This window comes from Pleurodeles waltl, chromosome 2_2, assembly GCF_031143425.1.
Source record: "Pleurodeles waltl isolate 20211129_DDA chromosome 2_2, aPleWal1.hap1.20221129, whole genome shotgun sequence".
NCBI classification, from domain to species: domain Eukaryota; kingdom Metazoa; phylum Chordata; class Amphibia; order Caudata; family Salamandridae; genus Pleurodeles; species Pleurodeles waltl.
Window position 1 is genome coordinate 154,741,924 of NC_090439.1, and position 22,816 is coordinate 154,764,739.

Sequence of the window (22,816 nt, forward strand, 5' to 3'; positions counted from 1 at the left end):
CAGGGCTTAGCTGAGGGTGATTTTCTTTTACCCTGACTAGAGTGAGGGTCCTTGCTTGAACAGGGGGTAACCTGATTGTCAACCAAAGACCCCATTTCTAACATTGGTGGCAGCGGTGGGATTTGGACTTGCATTTGTACTTGACATACAGTGATTAAGTGTACACTACTGTTTTGATCTCAGACCACTACGTGACCACATACTACTTGTTTGGTGATCTTTCATTTTTCTCTTAAGAACTCCTTTTTGTTCTACTTCCATGATTTTGCTGATCCTTTGACTGATTCTTTTTACTTCATTTGGAACTTGTTTTCTGCCGTTGGAACTTTGCACTTGTTGCCATCATGTCTCAATCTGGAGATGCAACAGCTGGAGCTGTGTTTGAATTAGGGAAACTGAACACTTTTGTGCCCGTGCCCGGCCAGGACAAGGGCCAGCCACTATGCCCAAAATTATAACTATTCATTGGAGGAGCTCAGAAGCCTTCAGCTGGTGAGTCATCAACTGAATACTCAACTATACGGAAAGTTGAAAAGGCCAGGACTGTAAAAATCGAGCTATCTATTGACCAACCCTGCCGAATCTATGTCACCTCATTCCCCTTCCCCTCTGGATATTGGTGAGGGGAGAATAAACAACTCTGGACCATTCTCCCACTCAGATTTACTATTCATTATCTATCTGAACATATGCACTTTAGTTAAACATGATATAGAAATTTTCACCCCTGACATCTTGTTCGTGACTAAAACTTGGCACACTGACGAGTCTACGCCCGCCATTCTAGCTGTCCTCCATAAAAACTATTATATACTGCGCACTAAAGGGCAGACTGGAATGAGCAGTGGAAGAGTAGCAGCAATCAAGAAAAATTATAAATTCTCAAAATGAACTTCCCTTAATACTCCAAGCACTGACACCCTAGTTTTTAAAATGGAGTTCTTGCTTTTGCCATTAATATGTATCCTCATGTATTGCCCTCCAGAACACATGATGACTTTTCCCCATAATTTCTTCGAATCAGTCCCACCCATTTAATGGATCATGATAATATACTAATTCTCTGTGATTTTAGTTATTAGGCCAATAATGAGAATCATTGCCAGAAATCTAATGATTTTACACACTATCTAAGCTACCTTTATCTACAACAACATGTGCTGTTCCTATCCATAATAAAGGCCCCATTCTAGACCAAGCTTGGTCTATTAATTTACAATTACCCAACCTAATGTTAATAACCTGTGTTTGGTCTGACCACCTCTTCATTAAATTCACCCTGGCCAGGCTATCTGTTCAAAAGAATAAACCATGGTCAGGCAAATCCTTTCAGAGCTGGTCAGAAGTTAAAATGAGCAGTTTCTGTAATTATCTTGCAACCTCCATACTAAACCCTAAACAAAATGTTGATTCTTTCAAAAAGGAGCTAGCCCTAGCCTCCTGGTTACTGTAGGTCAGCAACACCCATGCTCTCTTATGCATCTCCCAAATGGTTAAATTCACGACTCTGCTATATGGTTGCCAGAATAGTTAAAGCTAGCCAAGATGAAATTACACCAAAGTGACCAGAGATGGCGTAAAGACTGAACTCTCTCAAAAAAAAGAAATCTTTCGAAAACACCTTAGGGATTATAAAGTCTGACTTTTGCAGGTAAAGTCATCCTTCTTCACCAATAATATTCTCCAATCCACAAACAGATCTTTAAAATAGTGACAGAATTATCCAACCCTGGCAAACTGACCCCTCTCCCAGAACTATTGTGACATAATTAATGCCTTTTTCATCAAGATAAATCCATAAAAGACAGTGTACTGTCAGTAAGAATACAAATTGTGCCAAACCTCAGGATAGGAACTTCACCATACTAGCTCCCTTTCCCCCCATTAGCATGAACGCCTCACTTAACTCCTGTCCAAGGTAAAGTCAGGCTCGCCAAAAGATCCTTGCCCGCATCCCCCAAGGTTCTTAAAATAGTTTTTCAACTTTCCTGGTTCCTGCTGTCCCTCTTGAACTTCTAGTTTTGTCAAGGTTGTGTGCCTAGCTCCTTTAAGATTGCTGTGGTTATCCCACACCAGAAGAAGGCTCTTGAGAATCCCTTCTTGCTGAAAAACTATCAGTTGGTTTCTCTTATGCCTTTTCTGGCAAAACTGTTGGAGGCTCATGTGGCACAGTGCCTCTGCTTCCATCTAGATGAGTCAAAATTTCTAGAGCCGCGCCAAGCCAGTTTTTGACCCATGCACTCCACTGAGTTTGTAATACTACCAGTGGTAGATGATATACACTGGGAATGTGATAAAGATTCCACACTGGCATTAGTCCTATTGTACTTATCTGCAACCTTTGACACGGTTGACCATAATCTCCTATTAGACCAAGGCTCTATGCTCTGCACTAGACTGGATCAAATCATTCTTGAAGGAATGACCCCAGTCAGTATTTCATGCAACAGTAGCTCACCTAGACTGCGGAGAACCTCAAGGTTCCTTCCTTTCACCTCATCTTTTTAATCTATATATATTCACCCCACGACCCCAATCTAGGTGCTCAAAAACATGAATTGTACAAGCTACACTTACGAAGATGACCTGCAGTTACCTTTCAGGGTAGAGGACTCCTCATTGTCTAAGGGAAAATTTCAAAACATTATGCATTTTATCCACAACTAATTTAATGGCAACCATCTTAAACTTAACGAGAATAAAACTGAGATCTTTATCACAAAAAGTAAATTGGACAATTGGAATGACTCCTTTTGGCCCAGTGACATGGGGGACTCACTGCCCCAAACGGAATTTGTAAGAAGCCTCAGAGTTATCATTGACAATGTGTTATCCTTGAAACCACAGTTAGCAGCAGTAATTTCATCCTGCTTCTTATTTCTTCGCAGAATAAAAAAATAGCTACTTTCTCATGTTCGAATTTTTCTTCAAGTAGTCATAGCCTTGTTTATATCCCTTCTCGTCTACTCTAATTCTCTTTACATTGGACACCCTAAAACTTTACTTTCAAGGCTTCAATTTTTCAGAACCAAGCAGCAGATTTGATATATAAACAGCCAAAACACTGTCACATTACTTCCCCACTGAGAGACCTCCACTGGCTCCCCATGGAGCAATGGATTACCTTTAAAACAGGGTGTATTATTTTTAAATCCTTCCTGGGAAGGGACTCGTCTTCATAAAATCCAAAATTATTAAATACACCACAATTAGGACACTATGATCCTCCTCTCAGAATCTCCAATCCGTTCCCAAGTTCAAAAAGAAAAACATCTGTGGTTCTAGATCTCTGTTTTGGCACCTCAGACCTGGAACTCACTTCCCATTAGTATACGAATGGCTCCAAAGTGATAGGCACTCACAACCTGGCTGCTTGAACAAGTGCACAGCTAGTGCATTCTCCCGATACAGCAAGTCCTTCTGTATTCTTCTCTCTGGCTATTTGGTGCCATGACACCTTATGTTGTACATGCACTCTAAAAATATCTCTAACATAACATACCTACCCCTATGTGGAGTGCTGGAGTACTTGCCTACATGGGTAGTAGCCTACACCATGTAGGGTGTGTGGTTAGAAGGATGTTGTCTTCGTTTTCAACCTATGTGGAAAGTGTTTCTATGTCATGCGGGAAGACCACAGAGATGCAGTTATCATGTAATGGGGCACAGCACTTAGCAGTGTGATGGATGAAGTGTGAGCAATAGGTGTGCAGTTTATGGTTTTTACTAAACTGGCAGCATTGAACAGTTCTGCAAGTCCCTTTACGGTGTTTGTCATAGCTCACTTAACTTGTTACTGCACTGGGTTGTCCATTCTGAGACATTTTGTTTAAAGTTAATGGCCCTGAGCAGGCATATGTTAAAGAGGGAAATGGCAGAGAGATCTGATGGGATGGACTTATGAAATTGCTATCAGTGTGTTATACATTGTGTTTGTATTGTAATAGCATTTATATTTTCCCGTAATACCCTAAACCCTATACCATGTGTTGTAACACCATTTTAGTTATTGGGATTAGTCTTCCACTCTAAAGAAACATACCACGCTGTTACCCCAGTTTCTATGTGGTAGGTTAAATAAATAGCATCCTGGTGTGATCTGTATGTGGGGGTATGCAAATCGATGCATTGGTTGGCGGTTTTATTAAATGATCTACAGAAAATTGGCTCTGGTTAGAATGCAAGGGTATCACTTTTAAAGCAGAGGTTGTGATCTTTGAAATAAGACGTGGGCAATTTTCACAGATACAATAATAGGGGTTAAGCTAAAAACATACATGTGGCTTGGAGGTGGTCGTGCTCAGAGAGGGGAGGCATGCAGAGGATGAAAATGAAGGATTTGTTTGAAAGAACTCTGAGTCAACAATCAATTTAGGTCCAGGTCGGTTTTTGTGCAGGGTTTTAGGAATATTGTAGAGGCTTTCTGAGATGCATGCAAAACTGTAGACAAAAAAAATATTTGCGTAGGTTACAAAACCACTGTTTGCATGAAAACCCAAGCGTGCACATCCAATCACCACCCATGGTTGAATTCAATTTAAATATGGTTTCATTTTACCTTAAAATACGATGATGGACACCACCGAAAAAGGAAAAGGAATGTTGTTTATTATATGTCTGCTAGCAAAGTTCCTCCCCTTTTCCTCCGGTAATCAGGGCGGTATGAAGGAGAGTTTTACTGAGTTAGTGTTCAGTAATGCATCTGAGAACTGATGGCACTGGGCCTGTCCCCAACCTGGAGCACCCACAACATAAGCACAAGATTGTGCTCAGAGACTCAACGACCTGAGAAACAGAAACGTCAGTCTTACCCGCACACTTCCTATCCACCAAGCTTGGAGTGCTCTAAAAACTCAAGTAATATGCCCTCATTGTATTTTCTAGTGGAGTCCATGTCTACATTGTTGCTCACTTCACTTTGGTCTCTGCTTTCAAGCGATAGAATGTAGATAATAGATCTCCACTGCTTTGGGACCCATCCCCACCCACTTCCTGTGCTACGCATTGGCAACTTCTGAAAACATCACAACATGAAAGCAATCAACTAGAGGTCCATCAGCCATGACCCGTTCCATATCCTAAGTCTCTGCCGTGATCCCTATCAAGACTCAGATCTTTGCAACACTGTACCACTGACTCTCTGCCTGAAGCTGGACATGGGGATGTATTATAGGTGTCTGAAGACCAATCTATTCAGTCAAACACACTACCAGAAATCCTGGACTGAAAAAGGCAAAGGTCTATGTGCCTCGTCCTCCAATGCATCCCTAAGCTTTCCCAGCGAGACGGCTGTCCTGTGACTGATCTACGGGCAGACACCCTACGAACTGGCCTCCTCCACCAGAGTGTCATGTGATAGGCGAGTTCCAGGACCTGTCTTGGGGGTTTTTCTCTCTCCTCCTCTTCAAACCCTGAGGCCTCTGCCCTCACGCAATCTTTGCAACACTAGCCCTCTCTTACTCCACTCCACTTCATTCTCAAATGCCGGGCCTCACATCTCCCTCGCTGAAAGGTACTGACAGGTTGAACCCTCAGCAATCACCTCAGCCCCACAGGCTCTCACCCGTGAGTGTGCCATCCAGGATGCATAGCATGTAAACTCCGGAGCAGCGGTATTCGGAAGCGCTGCTGTTTTTCCACATCCTTGACAATGTGGTCAGCGGAATTTCCTATCAGACAATATTTGTGAATATTTTATAAGGTTGAACTAGTTAATCTATTTTTATTTGTTTATGTTACTGAATGTGCCTATAAAGTCAAAATGTGACCCACGAGAACAGGGTAACACTTTGTTCAACATTAGAGGGTTGCCACCCAAATGTGGTTCACTGAGTGCATGCTGGGACGTTTGGGTAGCCAAGGGGAAGTTTCCACATATACTGAGGTCTTAGGGAGAGCCAAACCCATAGGAGGCATGAAGATGGTTTAGAGAATGTTTCCTGAAATTTAAAAAGGGGACTTTTGGGGTGCATCTGCAGAGAAGGGCTTCTCAATTGAAGCAGTACCATAGAAGTATACTTAATCTCCCCTGCTATGTACATTTGTACTACAGCATTCCATGCCTGCTCCTTACTTAAATCAGTGAGAAAAAACAAACAGATAATCTATTTTTTTAACTAATTTGTACTGACGATAGAGTTCATTTTCTGCTCCTAACCATAGTTTAAAATCAAAAAGTATGGGTGGATTACTTGCATGAATCTTATTCACTGATAATTATTCAAGGCCTCTTTCCATTCCAGTGTCATTTTGCCCACTGTGCCATTTCAGACAGGAACCAACATTATGCAAATCATTCTTGGTCCTGCTCGAAGAGGAGCAGTCCACTGGGCCTGCCAGGGCAAGTCACCTCTGAATGGGAACAAAAACAGCAGCATACTGATTTCTGCCTTCATGGGTATCGTCCAGTGAGATACAGCTTACTTGCAACTGCATAGTAAGCACAGGACTCAGGGCAAAGAAAACTGGGGAAAGTAGTTGAGTTGTTGGAGGCCATGGCAATAGACATTGGTGCTTCACTGGGACTGGAAAAGACAGATGGATGTGTCACAACCAGTGCTTAATTTGATGCGGTGGTTCCCGGTGTGGGGCTTTGGCACTTATTTCCCTCCCTCAAGCATTTACTGTGTGCAAAAGACACATTTGGTAAAGAGTGAGCTGAAGGGACAGGGAATGTCTGTAAATGGATTAAAGAGGCCCGAGATGGCTTGAGGATTACTCTGAATCAGTATTCCATGCTTGCACATTTAGGGGCATATTTATGAGCCCCTATCACCACCTTGCGCCACATTTGTGGCATTTATTTAGATGTAAATGTGGCATTTCTTTAGATGTAAATGTGGCATTAAGGTGGCATTTCCCAAGCCCAATATTTACAAAGTAGTGCAATGCCTGCATTGAGACATTTTGTAAACTCTTGCACCACATTATGCTTTTGTCAGCCATAATGTATGAAAGGAGGGCGTTTCCCCGTTAGGGGGGGCTGAAAAAATGGCACAAGGAGCGCTTTGGTTACCAGCACATTTTTATTTAGAAATTAAGCACTGGTCACAACAGTGACATTTAGACCAATTGGATGGATTCTATAGCTATGGAAACCGCATTGCTTCTGATCACAAAAGGACCATTGAGAGATCTTGGACATGAGGTATGTGGCAAGGCCAGGTGCAACTTGAGAAAGGTGAAACAACTGCCATGCCACTTGAACTTCACCTGCAAGATTAGTAACTGGCAGTGCCTTCTATAAGCAAATGGCTGTGACAATGGGGGAGGTGAAAAAAAATACCGGAGGATCAAAGTGATGCTACAATGAGGAATAAGTTAATTAGGTTCAGATATTTCCAGATTGCAGTGGATCTAAGAATATGGAAAGTAGAGATTATTTGGGAGGAAGTAGTCTTGGAAAGTAAGAAAAGGCGAAAAACCAGACGCTGGGTGCAGAGATGGGGAGAGGGCTTTAGAAGCTGCCGGGAGGAGAGGTGACTTGTTTCGAGAACAAGAGTAGATGTAGAATAAACAATGTCATTAGTTTAATGCTTAAGGTTATACTTAGGTGGTTATTGGTAACAACCGAGCAGGACTTGCATGGTGTTGCGCAGTTTTACGCTGCTCCCGACGACTTTTATAATGATAAGTAAAATAACACAATCATTTGCATCGGTTTCTGCCACTTTGTGTCGCTTTGCGCCATGCGCACAAAATTCATTAAAAACCCTTTGGTGTGTACTGCAAGGGGACTAAGGATAAGTCACGGTAAGCTTTACCCTGCTTCATTATTCATGTGACTCTTGGAAACCTTAAAGTGTGCTCCTGTTAGCTTGTCCAGCCTTGCGAACCCTGTTGTGGAGCTCATGGAATGCACACACTGTGGCTTTGGGCATAGCTACCTTCTGTTAATTATACTATAATGTCAGCAAGAATCATGCTACAGACTTACGCCAGCATTTCTGCTCTCTATATTTAGGCAATAATGACATTCTCTGGCCGTCTCTGCCCTGGCAAGAGATCTAAGAGTCCCGACGAGAGGCTGAGGAATCTTAGCCCACTATGACAATCGCGAAACAGCAAATGTCCGACCTGTAGGGCTTTGCTGCTATTATGACCTGTCAAGGTATGAAAGAAGAGCTGAAGAAAAGCCCTGCTAGGTATTAACTCACTTTGGCAGAGAAAGGACCGGTTGCCAAGGGCGATGGGCATTTCCTGGCCCGTACTGGACGCTGATATTGGCAAAGAGAAGGCCCGGATTCTCTGCCTTCTAGGGCAGCCGTTTGGGGCTGAATTGTAAGGCTGCCTAGGTGTACAGATGGGGCCTGCGTGTCTCTATGGGATTAGCTGGCATTAACGTTTTGTCTGTGACCTAAATTTGGTTGAGAGTGGCCATTTTTTGTACGTGTTGTGTAGAATGAGACTGCCACCACATCCCCCATTAGACTCCCTGGGAAGTTTTCTTTTAATTGTACTTTTTTTTTATTTCTAAAAGGACAGAATCCGCTTTAATGGAGGGTGCAATCGACTTGAGTTCATTGCCACCAGGTCTTACTGCATCCTGTTTCCCTATGGGGCTTCAAAAGGATCTGTAATTAGGAGTGGGTGGTGCTGCACACACCCAAAACTAAGCATGCTGGAGTTCAGGAGGTGAATGAGCAATAAGGATGCCTTTACATTTTGTTTATATCTTGTCACATTTGCAGTGTGTTCAAAGAGAAAGGTCCAAAATTCTTGGGAGGTTTTAGACCAAGGGCATGATTTAGAGTTTGGCATACAGATTATTCCATCACATGCATGGTGGACAGGCTATCTGCCACGTTTGTAATGTAGTAACCCCTCTGCCAAACTGTAAATAAGTCCTTAAGTCTTTCCGAAGGTTAGTGTAAACAAGATAGGCTCTGCCTTTCATGCAGCATCCCAATACATTATCCGACAAGTATTTTTTATCATTTCCACATTTGGCACACATTTTCTCTTTGATTCATGCAAAAACGTTCTTGTGCAAATTGACTTAACAGTGCAGAGTGCTCCTAACAGTGGTAAGTAACAATTGAAATGCACCTCCTGTGAAATCATTCATACACTCTGCCTACAGAATCACATGACATTAAAGAGCAATATCAAAAAGGTGTGATTTCACAATATTGATCTGTAACAAGACAGCAACTTACACATATAGTCAAGGTAAGTAGATAGGGAGTTAGAATCGTAAATCTACAGTCCCTTACCTATGCCTACTTGATGATGCTGTGCAAGTCGATACCTTACAGTTAGTTGTCTTGCGGGTCTAAATATTTATATGCAATATTTTTACATACAGTTGGTTGCCTCTTTCAGTCAGAATGAAAGACATCCTATTTCAGTGTGTGGCGTACTGCTGTGCAATCATTTATTAAACATTCCTCCTTTGAGATTATAGAAATTCTTTTGCAATATTCTTTGTAATTTGGCACATCACAGAGTTCTGAATAAACTTTCTTAAATAGTCACTTGCAGCTGAACTTTGGCATGAATAGATGTGGCTGAGGTGCTGAGGAAATACATCTTAACTCTAAATTCTTCCTGCTCTGAAGAGTCTTTTTTTTCATTGGGTTCCAAACCCACCTGTTCATAGCACAATAGACTAGTTTACCAGAAATTAATGAAGATGAGTGTGAGGATCTGGGTGTACTATGTGATAGGGCTAGGTAGCCTTACTGAGGAGTAAACTCACAGCGACCCTTTTGGCAAAGAACAGTCCTTTTTACTTGACCTCTAGCCCATCCCTGGGTGGCTGTGAGCATCAAGGCTCAGTAAAGGAACTTAGGACATGATTTTTGGCAGATGGCTTACCTCGTCACTACAGAGACGCGTATCCTGTCCACCGAAAAATAAATGCCACTATTTCCTATGGGATTTATATTTTGGCGAATGGGATATCCATCACCGTTGTGAAGGAGTAACTCGTCCATAGAAATCTAAATCAGGCCCTTAGTGTAAAGCATTTAAAAGTAACTTCTAATGAAATAAGAAAATCACGCACCAATAAAAAGGTACAACAAGAATTCATAAAAATAAAGGGTATTTTAATGAATTTTTAGAGTCCTTGATCATCAAAATGAGCCGAAGGGTTCTGGAGTTATAGATTTTAGATCTTTTAATAATTATAAACGCAAACTCAAACAAGCTGTGGCAAATTTAAAGTTTTAAAAAGTTAATTGGAGTATTCCGGCCCAGTTTGGATGACCAAATCCGACAGGGATGAGATCTATGGGGCCAGAAATGATACTTTGTACAGTTGCTGGCCTCCCTGACAATTTGAGAGCAAGTTCCCAACTTTAACCACTTAGCTGATGGGCCTTAACTCTGCCCCCCTCCCCCCAAGTGCTGGGCCTTTTTTTGGCTATTTAGGGCTCCATAACCTTTTTCCACATAAGACATCCTTGCCAAATGTGTGTACTTTTTTTACCAACATCCTGGGGATTGTATGGGTAGCCAGGGTTTGTGGATTCCCCTGGGGGGGACTCAGTAAATATGTAAAATATAGCAAAGAATATTTGAGAAAATAGGGAAAAAGTGCTCAAGGTAAAAGTGTCTGTTTTTTTCCTAGAAGTGTTAGTTTGCTGTACTAAAGTCATCATCTTACCAGCTTTCAAGGACATGCAGAGCTGAATCCAAAAAACTATTTTTTTACCACAGTTTTGTCATTTTTCTAAAAGGTAGCCTGCTTTCCCTATTTTTGTGCTCTCAACCTACTTATAGTTTGTGGTATAAATAGTGTGAAACCTATGGATGATCCAGAAAAGCTATACATTTCTGAAAAGTAGATACAATTCTGAATTAGCAAGGGGTCATATGTGTAGATCCTTCAAGGTTTTGCCAGGGAAAAGAACTGTTGAATTAAAGAAATATTGAAAATGAATAGGAAAAAATGGGCATTTACAACATCATTTTCATCTGTAACTTTTTGTCACAATGACTGATTGAAAAAAGAAATACATTATTATGTCTGCTAGACCCTTGTGGTTGCTGGGGTATATAGAGTTTGTAGGTTCTCCAAGAACCCAAGGTACCCGGAGCCAACAACCGAGCTGCATCGTACAATGGTTTTTCATTAAGTACCGAGTATAAACCAATTCTTATAGCTGAATAGGCAATTTGAAAGTGAGTGAAAAATGGGTATCAAGGAAAAATATGTATTTCTGAAATGGGGACAAGTTATAGGGTTTATAACAGTGGTCATTTCTACATCTCTAAATTTGTGGGTACCGGTACTAGCATATGATTTGGAGGGTATTTTTTAAAATGTCATCTTTCTTATACACTGGGTTACACTGAAAGGCACAAATGCAGCGAAATCCAATAGGTAATAACAAATGTTAATGTGTAATGGTACCTCATTTGTGTAGGTAGGTCTAGTGCCTGCGACAGGAAATGGCCCAAAACACAACAAGGATGCAGCGCTTTCTTCCACCGAAAACTGACCCTTTTTTCAATTTCGGTAGCTCAAGATTGTGGACCCTAACTGAGCAGGCACTAAGGGAAACCTAGTCAACCTGTATGTTTTTGAAAACTGGATACCTAGAGGTATCTAGGGTAGGCTGACTTCTATAGCTCTCACCAGGTTTTTTACCCAGAATCCCTTGAAAACCTCAAACTTTGACTAAAAAACACATTTTCCTCACATTTCTACAATGGAAAATTCTGGCATCAATGGGGAGTCTCAAACGTTCTCTCATCCGGCATTCCCCCAGGTGCCCAGATAAAAATGGTACCTCACTTGTGTGGGTAGACCTAGTGCCCATGACAGGAAACGCAGTTGCGGCTCGTCATGGTTTCAGGGTGGTGGGGCAGGGTAGCGCGTGGGGGTGGGGGAATTGGGGGGCTTAATAAATATAAATTAAAAATAATTTTAAAAAATAAATAAACTTACCTCCGCGCCACTCCTCTCACCTTCTCCATCTCCTCCGGCTGTAGGCAGGTACAGGCTCCCAGCCTGCCCTGCAGCCAATCCTGCCACTGCACAGAGCAGCGTCAGCGTCCTGGCTGGACCTATTGGACCTATTCAGAGTGAAAGATCAAGGATGCCTCTTCTAGTATTTTTTGACCAATTCTCATCATAGACAGAAGTTGACATCGTTGGAAGTATAGACACAAAGACAATTACTTATTTTCTCATAAATATTTTTCAAAACAAAGAATTTACTATACACACTTTGTTTCCAAAGAAATGGGAAAATTCTTAAAGTGGAGATGCATATGTCACAAGAAATGTGCTGTATATACCCCAGAGGGAAAGGTTACTGTTGAAAAAATTAACAGGTCACGAAAGGAAAGCATACAATTAGAAAGGAATGCTTGGAGGAATTTGAAAGATTTGTAAAAGTTTTTGTTCACATACAGATTTATGTCACTTCACAGCTGAGATCTCTTTTGAATTATTCGAAGGTAGAAAAGGAAACACAGAAGATGCTCCTGGTGGGGTATTCTGAGGAAAGGATAAAAGTGTGCAGCTGAGTTGAACAATAATAAGAAGAAAGAGATGGAAGCTATGATTTGGCAGAACGAAAAGTATGACTCCAGTAAAGCTGTTTACCCTTCTGTTAGTAAAGTTGGTGATGCTGTTCAAAACTGGTCACTACAAGATGTGGTTCAACATTCTCCAAACGAGTAAAAGTCATTAAGATCTTTCGCAATCGTGTGAAAATTGATGATGAAGGATATGGAATCTCAATCTTGTAGTTCTGTACTAGGGAAAATGTTAATTGAACGTCTTATTATTTCAGTTCATAAACTGACGTCTTCTATGGTACTTATAGTGTTATGTATAGTTATATTAACTTTGGGTTTATATTTATTTTTTATTTATTTTCTTCTGTTGTGCTTTCCATATTTGCCGTTTTCCTTCGTTGTGGTGTTGTGGGAAGTGTATGGTGTACATCTGTGCACTTAAACATTTCCTTCAGCACCTTCAACATAGAGTTTCATTAGCAACGTTCTGCATGCTTGGACACATCTCAGAGTTCTGAGTGAAGATTCTTGAAGAGTCAGATGGAGGTGAACTGTGGCATGGACAGATGTGGCTGAGGTGTTAAGAAAATAAATCTTAATTCTAAATTCTTCCTTTACTGAAGAGTCTTCATTTCAACAGAAATGCAAGGCCAAAGGGCTAAGTGGCCTCTGACCTTCATTCGTGCCACTTTGTCTGCCTGTGGCCAAAGACCTATGGAGTGTGTGATTAATAAGGTGTGAAAGGTGCACTAAGCATGGATCCATGTTTGTTAAGTGTCATTTTGTACTATCTACAGCTAGACACTTGGCAGTGTTTTTTTGTTTTTGTTTTTTTGTGTCCTCATATCTCTTTACATACTTCCATTATGATCTGACCCGGTCTGTGTTCCAGGATCTCCTGGATAAGTCCGAGACAATCAGCATACGGAAGTCGAAAACAATAGGGGTGAGATTTCTGAATGCCGCCCCTAATTTAAAATAATCATTGGACATTATAGTGAAGGAAAAGTGCTCAGAGCGAGCCAATTCACCCAAGGTTGCCAGAGCTTTTGTACATTTTTAACACCACTTCTACAAAGGTCTAACTTACATACTTTTGTTGCTGCGTACACCCATTCCAATTGAGTTGGTGAGGTGGGGGAAATCCAGTATCTGCATACCTCCTGCCTGCCTAAAAGTATTAAATAGAACAGCAAATTCATATGGGCTCTAGGGAGGTTATGCAGCTCTAGAGAACCCCCAAATAAAACTAATACAGGGAGACCGTCAACGGTACCTGTAAAACATTGGTCATAACCTCAAAAATCTCCACCCAAAAACTCAAGATCCGTGGGCATAACATTAGCATATGAACATCATCCGCCCCCTCTGGCCCACATTTCTTGCAAGCTACCTGAACGTTCATACTGAATTTTTGTAATTTGTTTTGCGTATAATATGCTCTATGTAAGACAACACTTGGCAGTGTTGTAGTCACCTGTTGTCAATACCCTTAACTGCCCTAGATCTTACTTCCCTTGGCCAAGGAGCATGGACTGCCTATCATATGAGACTTTTCCTATCCTTGGACATTTGCTGGCAACGGAGTAGCACAAAATAGTGACCTCCTCAACAGCCATGTACATGCACTTGTTCTTCATGTTCCCATATGAAACCTCACTTCTTTCAGATGTTTATTCTTGCTGGAGTCTTCAGTGGGGCATGTGTGGTTTAAAATGTCAATGCTTAATTTGTCCACTTGTTTGCAAATGATGAATGGACAGTGCCTCTCATCTTTGGCAACCACAGCGTATTTTTTTATCATTATACACTGAGCAATAGCAAAAAAAGGAATTGCCCAAAATGGAGTTAGAAGAAAGAGAGAGACAGGAAATCAGTTAAAAGGATAGAAAACAAGGATGAAAAAGAACCAAAACAGTGAACCAAGAGGCAGGAAGTGTAGTGTGGTGGAAAGTTAGGCATGAGGTGGAATCTATACGAAGTAATCCTGGTATTCGGCAACCCCAGCATTCAGCAGCACCTTCGTGGGCTAATAAGAAAATCTTTGAGCACCTGCAATTTTTTTAACAAACCAAGCGCTGCAGGAAACTTGTGGTTCTGAGGCAAATGTCAGTACCCATGAGTCAGTGTTGATGAGGATTGTGTGTGTTGCTCCATTTGAACGTGTATAATATCCTTATCTGGAGTGACAAGGTGCATTCATTTGTATACAAGCCAGGCATTTATTGTGTAGCAATATTTGGTGCGCTCCACAAAAAGCCTACGCAGTACAAAACCTAAGATGGATCACAATTCCAGTGCTACTTTTCACCTCTGTTTCAACTGAGAAGGACTGAAATATGTATGAAAATATACAAAACCTGCACAAAGAGCAACTCAAACATACCAAGGCATATTTTTCATCATCAGATTTTGACTAAGAGCAAGTGAGAGGACAGAAGAAAAGGAAGAAACAAGGAAAAAGAGAAGAATTGGAAAAAGTGACAGGGATAAAGCAGGGATGTAAAGGAACCTATGAGAGGGCGAGAAAGAGACCAAAAGTGTAGGGAGATAGAAGAAAGAGGAATGAGTTGGTAACAAAAATAGGCAGCCCTAGCACTCATCCATTCCAGTGGCAGGAACCTAAGAAAAACTTTACCCACCTGAACCTGTTCTGTTTAACAAATTAAGCCCCGTCAATGAGGTTTGAGAGTGAATACTATCAATGCATATGATTCCTCCTAATAACATATAAAATTGTCCATGGGAAGTTAGAAATAACAATATTTCATGAACTCACTTGGAACAACTAGGTATAGCATATCCATTTCAACTACACAATTTTATGTCGACAATGGTAATTTGATGAGTATTATCTTCTGTCCAACAACTGCCTGCGTGAATGAGGTGTGTTGCTAGGGTGACCAGAGTTTGAGGAGCAAAAACCGGGTCAGGTCAGACATAAAAGAAGAACTAACGACTTTACACTCACTTTTATATCTGGCCTGTCTTGTTTTTTGCCTAGTTTTGTGAATGTGTGCCTATACATGCGTGTTTATATATCAGGGGTGTGGAATTTATTAAAATATCTACTTGTCCAGGGGACAGGTTGCTTCTCAAATCTACTTGTCCTGTAAAAAGATCTACTTGTCCCTTTGGTGCCATGTAGTGTGGCGACAAATTATGTCAGCAATCTCATTATATAAGAGCTCTGATAATAGCCTCTCTGATTATGCCAGGGCTACTACCTTAGTAGGGCTTGAATACTTGCAGTTTCAATCCCTACTGTAGCAATGTCCTTATTTTGCCACCTTTCTGCAGATCTGCATACTGGGGCTGGAGGAAGCAGTAAGCAATAGTTCCAGGGCTGGAATGCCTTTGAGTCTGCAAACCTACTAACCTGCATGTTTTAAAGATTTTCACCAGCTTCTCTCTAATATTTTCCCATAATAAGAAAGGTTGGACATTTACTCCTGACAATGGCAGAATTAGAACTTCTTCCAGGGTTGGGAAGAAAGTGGCTGGAGGGAAAATGAACTTGCAAATGCTCAATAGATTTTCACATGAGCAAATCTACACATCGTATTTACCCATGCTAAAATACAGTTCACAAATATTTTATAGGGGTACGACATATACCATGGGTGCACTTTTGTGACTTTCTTTAAGAATTTGGGGCCACATGTCGGTAGGTTCAGATTTGCGACCCGCAAATTGCGAGTCAGAGTGACTCGCAATTCCGAATGTAGGATGGTGTCCCTGACACCATCTGTGATTCGCAAGGGCTTTGCAAATGCCCACCTCATGAATAATCATGAGGTGGGTCGCAATTTGCGACCCCCTTGCGAATGGCGGCCCTCACAGGGATGGTGGCCTGCTTGAGACAACAGACCACCATATCTGTGACTGCTTTTCAATAAAGCAGTTTTTTTTTTTTTTTGTAATGCAGTCCGTTTTCCTTAAAGGAAAACGAGATGCATTACAAAAACGAAAAATGAACCGTTTTCGTTTCATTTTTTCAGAGTAGGCAGTGGTCCGCAGGACCACTGCCTGCTCGGAATTTTTTTTTACAGTGACATTCACAATGGGGAAGGGGTCCCTATGGGACCCCTTCCCTTTAGCGAAAGTGTTAGCACCCATTTGAAATGGGTGCAAACTGCGATTGGTTTGCGCCCGCGGTCACAAAACAATCCTACATTGCACTGCGAGTCGCAATTAGGAAGGGAACACCCCTTCCTAATTGCGAGTCGCAAACCCGTTTTGCGATTCAGTAACCAGGTTACTGAATCGTAAAACTGGGTTTGTGCATCGCAATGTGCTTTTTGCACGCCGCAAACAGCGAAAGTCGCTGTTTGCGACATGCAAAAAGCTACCTACATGTGGGTCTTGGTCCCTAATTAGGTCTGGTGTTAACAAAGACCTTTTGTTTTTATTAAACTTCTATTTCTCTCTCTTTCGGCTGGCTTTACTGTGAGCGATCGCATTCTGCTCTTCCACAAGGAGCATATTGGCACACAAATTAGTTTTGTTCCGTGTCAGGAACTACAGTGGCAATCAGTGACGTAACGAAACTGGAAGGTGCCCCTTTGCAAAGAACATGGAGGAGCCCCCTCTCCAGACTCACTCAGGCCAGGTGCTGTGCTGAAGGGGCCCCCTGGAGGGCGGCTGCGGGGCCTTTGTTATGCCACTGGTGGCAACGTGTGCTTTCAGAGTTCAAAAACATTTTGTTTGTTTTTTGCCAGTGTTTGTTACAGTGTTGAGGGCCTGATAGCTCCCACAACAATAAAGTGTTACAAAAGCCATGTCAAAACAAGACACGCATTGATGAAACTAAAAGACTTATACAAATATGTCAGATCAGTTGGCTTTGTCAGTGTTTGTTTATTTTCATGCTTCCCATAATCGTGTTGAAAATGGTTACACTGATTTTCCATTAGAAATATTTTTGGGAAATACTAGCATGCACCAACACATTTTACTAAATGACACTTCATTTGCATCTAATCAGAGAGCATTCTGGGAGCATTATACTTAGCCTCATAGCCTAAACTTTTCAAACATGTGTATACACGTTTTTTTTTTTTTTGTACTGGAACCAACCTCAGTAGTGAAGTGTGACCTTAAAACATTTATTTACAGCACTCACCCTAATAATGAAGGCTTTCAAATAATGAACCATAAATACAAGTTCGAACAGTATTATCTTTTGGAAACACATTACCTCAACTGCAGAGAGTTCCACTCTCTGTAAACAGACAGACAAAGGGTTTGTGCTGCAGAGGGTTGGGCCTACTTCTCCCAAGGACAAAATAAACATAAAAACTTGTTGCCCTTGACCCCAAACAAGATGTCCCGGGCGTCAGGCAATAGGAATTCCACATCCCTGTATATATATATATATATATATATATACACACACGCACACACGTTTACAAGACTATACATATAAAATTAGCTATGGCTCGACCTCCCACCGTGCAACCCCAACGTGCCCAGCACCCTCCTCTCTCTGCCCGACACTCGTCTCTCTGCTGGGAGCAGACAGGGGACTGTGTAGCCTGACAGTAACAGATAAATTACCTAATTATTGCGTATTTTGTAGGCGTCTGTTAAAGGAGAGCATACCTCTAACTTATGCTTCCCTAGATAATCTGACCTTTGTCCCAAAAACCGGGACATTTATGTAATAATTTTAACTTTGTCCCAAAAACAGGGACATTTGTTTAAAATTAAGAGAAGCGTCGGGACACCGGGACAGTCCCCTAAAACCCAGGACTGTCCGGGAAAATCTTGGACGTCTGGTCACCCTATACAGTGTTGCAGACCCGCACTTGTGTGGTGAACTGAGGAGACCTCGCATTTGGATGCACTCGCTCACTGCCTCCATTGTGACTGAGGTGAGGTTGCACAGACAAAAGAGACCCAAGATTGCTTACAAATACAAAGGTACAGGGGATGGCAGTGCTGGGAAAGCAACGGTAATGTAATGCCTCGGAATAAATGGGTAATACTAAAAACTTGTTGTTTACTCATCGGGGCCATTTCTATGAATAGGACACGAGCATGGTTGCCAGTGGTGCCACCTGCCAGAGAGTGTTACAGATCAACCCAATAAACAAGGGTTTAGTTACGAGGGTGCCAAAAAGAAACAATGTGGCGAAAACAAATCCACGGTGCCCACAGTGCCGAGCTATCCTGAGACGGCAGTTTCACTCCTGTGGCCTCAAAGAACACCGGCTAGAATATCACAAGTGCCCAATGATGTATCTGTGCCATCGTGTGTAGCTTTTATACATTAATCAGTTTGTGTTTCCAAATGTGCTACTTATCTTCATTGCCTGACGCTGGATGTGATACAAACTCTAGAAAAACTCCTTAATTAGCAAAGCCCTCATTATAAGTGGAAGGTTTTTTCCGATCCTGCAAACCTGTGTGTCAACAGTTCGAATGTGCATATATATACCCGGAAAATAGGTCCGGGATATGCCGGGAACTGCTGATTTTGTTGCCGAAAACACCAAAATCCACGTTATTCTGCATTACAAGGGGAAAGTGCAGAAACGGTGTGAATTATCACACCTGGTCAATCCCAAAACTCAGATTAACACATTTAGCTATATTTGAAAAATATCGCAAAGGACTTCGGGACTCTTGCAAACAGGGACTCAATATTAACTGTAGGCGGATAGCACACAGCGACAGTGATGCACACCACTATTGTTGGAATGATTACAGGGTTTTGTAGCCTTCAGATGTTGTGTTATTTAAAGCACTCAACAGTGTCGCGGTGTCCTTCACAGGGGATGTTTGCCCTGGCATTCATGTGGATGGTCAAAGCTCTATGTAACAATAGGGCATCCCTGAGATAAGCTCTGAGATTTAACGACGCTTAAAGAGTTCTTTAAATAGCTTAAGCAAATAAGGGTATGAGATGGCAGGTTTCCCTCCTACACATTCTGAGAGCTTACTCTACATATCCATATGTGTGACGAGTCTATTTTTAACTACCGTGGAGACAAAACACTTTTTCAAACAATTGTTCTTCTGTGAATGCAGGGGCAGAGACTTCCATTTATAAATGGAGTCTCTGATATAAGGTTACACCGGGAACAGATGGAGGGGCTCTTACAGGCTTAGCTGCTACAGGGCCCTGTTTGTGTGCCTAATGTAGACAAGCTCACCATCTCTGGTGGTTCTCGGTACACCCGCAGCCAGGGCACCATCGAACTACAGACGAATAACTCTAAACAAGACAGTAGGCCTTTTCTGCCTACTAACCAAGGATCTGGAACAACATTCATTGCAATATCCATGAGGACAAACCCAACTCTGCTCCAATATAGGAAAGAGGTGAAGACTCACCTCTTTAAAAACACTATATCACAATGTAGGTACCGTCCACAAACAAGCTTCAGCTCTTCTCACCCTTTGACTTTATGCTTTTTTTTTTACTGTGTACAAGCGCTTCGCTTCCTTATGACAAGGTTTATCTATACAAATACCATATGCATACAAACATACATACATATATATTTCCCTTCCGGAAGTAGTCTGGGACCAATACTATAACACCGCTCTCTAGAATATTGTGCTTTCCCCACTCGCACTCTCTCCATTTTCCTTTCAAAATGTTATGAGCAGTGACATAAGCAATCATACTGTCGGGGTTGTATGACATTAAAACATGTTAAAACTTGTCATGCCTTTGCACCTTTGCCACGCATTCTTTACATAGTATTTTATTACCACATATATAGCTTTACAACGCATGCCTTTGCCACATAAATGAATATATATATTTTTTAAATGTAAAACATATATATAGATACACATATATATGTAAATCTATATATACTTATGGTGTATGCATGTGTGTATATATATGGGTATATATATATATATATATATATATATATATATATATATATATATATATATATATATATATTTTATACATTTTTGGGAGGTGCATCCCCCAATTGTCCTCTTTCAATTACTCTTACAACCCAATACTCCCACCCACCTCTAAACCCTAAAAGCACTGTTACTACCCAATACCTTTACCTCCCCTAAACCCTAAAAATACCCTTACCACCCAATAGCCTTACCCACACCCATACCCCCAATACCCTTACCTACCTCTAAACCCTAAAAATACTCTTACCACACTATACCCCTACCCACCCCCACATCTTAAAATACCCATGCAACCCTATACCCCTACCCACCCCTAACCCCTAAAAATACTCTTACCACTCTAGACCCCTACCCACCCATAAACCCTAAAATACCTTTACCACCCCATACCCCTACCAGTCCCTAAACCCTAAAATATCCTAAAACCCCTACCCAACCCCAAACACCTAAAATCTTAAATGTGTGTGTGTGTGTGTGTATATATATATATATATATATATGTGTGTGTGTGTGTGTGTGTACATATATATATTTATATATATATAGACATATATATATATGTAAACATATATATGTGTGTACATATATATATATATATATATATATATATATAAATATATATATATATATACGCACAAACATTTATACTTACCTTATATGCGTGGTAAAGGCATGTGTGGTAAAAGGATGATCGCTGTAAAAATGTTGTGGTAAAAAATGCGTGGTAATGGTACTGCGTGATATAATACTCACTTTAAAAACTGTTTCCCCACTGCCAGATTTGAGTATTAGTGGTAAGTGTGGTTGTAGGGTTGCCATTTTGTTTCTTATATCCCTCTATTCCCTGGACAATGCGGAGTACAAATCCAACCCCCCAAGTGGGGCAAGAGCATTGATTTCATGTCTTATTCTTATGTAAAGCATTGTGCAGACATCACCACAGTAATACTGAGAACAGTTCAAAGAACTCAGGGGAGCGACAGCAACAATTATTAGCACTTAGACATTGTTTGCAGGAGGAATATTCAATTTAAGCGCAGGAAGGTGCTATCAGTCCCACATTTTAAGATTAATCTATAATTTAATAAATTGTTCCTATGCTTTTTGTGGTAGGCAAATCTATCGTAAGTGGCGTTCTGAAAATCTGCCATGGATCCGGCCCTCTTGTACCTGGGCTGGACATTCCTGGTCTACAGCCATTAACATTTGCAGCCAACAATGTTGAACGTTTTGTGCTGAGCTTTGCCTTGCGAAAAATGTTTGTGCTGACCCCTCCAAAATCAGGAAACTGATTTTTTAAATAAATATACAAGATCTGAAGCATTCCCCTTCTTGTCACACTCTTGCATTGCACCTTTCGTTTTCTACCCTTCATCAGACATCTCTTTTACAACCAATTGGGGCCAGTTCCATAGTTTAAAACTCGCTGTTTTAAGGGAACTTGAAGTCTCTAATATAAATATATTACTTATTTATTCTTTTGCTTGCTTGCTTTTCTTTGATCAGTACGAATGTCTAGACTTTAGATTATGTCTAAATAGGGTTAATACACCAAATGTTTACATTATGCCCATGTGGTAAAATTCAAACGGGCACAAATGCAGTTTGTTCAGTTTTACCTACAGCCTTTATCGGGAGTTGAATGTCCCTTATGCCACCTAGAAAATTGTAGATCTTCCATGTAAGATTAATTTCTTTCATCATTAATATTTATGAAGACACAGCAGCAAACAATTGGCCATTGAAATTAAGAATCTGCCCCTCTCAAACAGCCAGACCTTTCATATGCATTCTATGACAGTCTTCACCAAGATTTTCTGTATGTCAACCATAGCAATCCTAAAATCACATTCAATCGAGACCTTGGTTAGCACATTGGCACACAAAGTTCCTAGATTGTTAAATACTTAAATAACTACGAGGACATTATGACAAATTTACCAAATACTTTATCTATAAATTGTGCACCTTAACTCACAACTTGCAGATGTCATCAAATCTACAAAACCCTTCCTGTGATCTACAGTAAAGTATAAAAAAGTCAACATATGCTAGTATGACTTTGCAATTATTTGAAGTATCAAACCATCACAAATGTACACTCTCCGTGGTATACATTGAGCAATTGTTACATTTTTGTGTTGCAAGGAAACACAAATATTCTAGGTTGAATGCTGGAAAGGTTTTGCTCTACTCTATTGTAGTTAGAAACATTTTGGAATAAATGTAGAGATTGAAAATGTTGACTATCAATATAGGTTGAAAAAGTTTGAAAAAAGATGTTAATGTTGCTTTTTGATTTTTTGCAGCCTTTGCCTGTTCCTAACTTCATCCTTGGCCTTGCAACTACCTCAACAGGGCTGGTTTACTATTTTAACTCCATTTGATGCCAGTTTGAGCAATAGAGCCACATTGTGGTAATGGTAAGTCGTTGTAATGCTTA

The 22,816-nt window shown here is 40.9% G+C and overlaps 1 protein-coding gene across 19 annotated transcripts in view; it reads left to right on the forward strand.

The window, feature by feature from the left end:
- The window catches only part of LOC138280823 (poly(rC)-binding protein 3-like), a 2,739,176-nt gene that overhangs the window by 2,426,429 nt on the left and 289,931 nt on the right, over positions 1 to 22,816 (forward strand). For all 19 annotated transcript variants that reach the window (XM_069219527.1, XM_069219542.1, XM_069219532.1 and 16 more), the window contains one exon: positions 22,683 to 22,796. The gene's annotated coding sequence lies outside the window, so the exon portion shown is untranslated. The remainder of the gene's footprint in view (positions 1 to 22,682; positions 22,797 to 22,816) is intronic.